This window comes from Pteropus vampyrus, unplaced genomic scaffold (assembly GCF_000151845.1).
Source record: "Pteropus vampyrus isolate Shadow unplaced genomic scaffold, Pvam_2.0 Scaffold343, whole genome shotgun sequence".
Taxonomy (NCBI): domain Eukaryota; kingdom Metazoa; phylum Chordata; class Mammalia; order Chiroptera; family Pteropodidae; genus Pteropus; species Pteropus vampyrus.
This window is the reverse complement of record NW_011889124.1, coordinates 425,402-427,556: the sequence shown is the minus strand read 5'-3', so window position 1 is coordinate 427,556 and position 2,155 is coordinate 425,402.

The following is a 2,155-nucleotide window of genomic DNA, read 5'->3' as shown; positions in this document are numbered from 1 at the left end:
AAATTCCCACTTAGAAACGTGGCAGAAACACAGCTGCAGGCCTGGCTGACCCCCGGCAATGCGCCCCCAGCCGAGGGGGAGCCCACGCCCACCCCGGGAGGCCGCCGTGACCCGGACCCCACAACCAGGCAAAGGCCTCACGACACAGGAGAATTTCAGAACGTGCCATCTTAACAAAGCCCCTCGGTCTGTTTTCAAAAACGAGCAAACCGAATCTGGCAGTCGGGAAAGGACAGTACGGCGACCAGGCGGGTTTATCCCAGGAACGCAAGGTTGGCTCAGCGTTCAAAGAGCAAACTGCGTCGCTCGCCACGTGGACGAACAGAACCCACACGATGGGGCGGACAGGCGTGCGCTGAACACCACAGCCATCGCCACAGAACACTGCGGACCATGGCGAGAAACAGCTGATGGGAACGAAGAGCTTGGACCGCCCTGTCCACATGGGACAGCGAACGCCTGCCCCTTTTTGCCTGAAAACGAACAAAAACCCCACAACCGCCGTGGCAGCCAGTCAGCAGGCAAGGAAGAGGGAAAACGATGAAAATAGGGTTCGAGGCAGGAACTGACCTCATCCAGAGAGTGACTGTGAGCATAGTAAATTTAGAGGAATCTTATATTAATAAGGAGCTTAGCAAAATCCAGTAGATGCGGTGATTACAAGTGTGGAGTCAGTGACCATCAAGGCCACGCAGAGCCTAGACTGACCACACGCACAGCCCCGACGGGGGACACGGGACGGCTGGACCCGGGGGGAGGGGGACCGTTCCATCAATGGTTCTGGAAGAACGGGATGCTCATAGGAGGACCATGACCTCTCGCCACGCACAGAATCGATCTGAGCTGGGTCCCAAAACTATGAAGCTTCTAGAAGAAAACACGGAAGGCTACCCTCACAATCTCGGGCTACACAAAGACGCCTTAAAAGATGCAAAACACACTACCCGCTGAAAGTGACAGACTGGGCTTAAAACCGACAGCTTCTGTTCGGCAGGAGACGTGACTGAGGCACTTGGCAAGCGCGCCCAGGCCCGGGAGGGGTTCTGTGCACGCAGACGGCTGACGAAGACGCCGCGCCCGGGAGGCATGAGGGCTCCCGCAGACCGACGAGAGAAAGAAGGCGGCCCCATTTAAAACGGGCGGAAGACGGCTTCCAACCCGGGCGTGTGAGGAGCTAGGGGGCGTCACGCGTCCCCTCCACGGCAAAACGCTGAACAAAGTGAACACCAACAGCTGACCTCAGGTCATCAGAGAGGTGAGGTCGCCAGGGAAACTGCTGTCCGCAGGCGGAGGAGACCGATGTGGACGCAGGGAACAACTTACCGGCAGAGACAGAGCGAGCACCCGGGGCGCGGGAGAGCGGGGCCCACGAGGTGCCGGGGAGCCCGGGGCAGCCACTCCTGAGGTCTGGCAGGCTCTCCAGTGAGGACGGGGCCCTCCATTCCTGCCGTGGCTGGAAGGAACCTTTAAATAGGCAGGCCGGCCTTCCCAAGGAGCCCCACCTGCGGGTGCTACCTGGGCCGCACCTGTGCGGGGAGCAGGGGCAGGGTGAGAGGCCCTGCGTGAAAGGGAGACCCACGTGCACCTGGAGAGGCCCTTAGCTGAAGGGCGGGACCCCCGCCAGCACCAGGGCCATGGCTGGCTTCACGGGGTCCCTGGGGGCGTGGCTCCCTCCGCACGAAAAGAGCGATTCGAGCCGCTTAAACGAGTCGCCAAAGCTGCAGCCTGACGGAGAGACTGATAAATTTAATCACATTTTCACGAGAACTTTATCAAAAAATAGCCCACGGCGGGTAAAAAAATCACATCACAAAGTGGCAGGACACATTTCCGCACACAAACCAGCCTGGCGACAGCGGAGACAATGGGGACACATCGGTAGGAAAAGGACCCCCACCCACGGGAAAGCGGTGGGCGCAGGGGCACCTCACAAGCGTGGCCAACGGCCCGGGAGTCCCCGAGCGGCGCCCAGCACCTGGTGACACGGGAGGGGGGGGTGACAGCGCAGTGTCACTGGTCGCGTAGGTGCCGGGTGGGCGGAGAGGCAGTTGGTGCGGCTCCTAAGGGATGAAGCTGCACCATGTGACGCGGGCGCCGGCGGCGAGTCCAGCCCCGAGTCCAGCCCCGGCGAGACCTCACGCGACCGGCGCAAGGG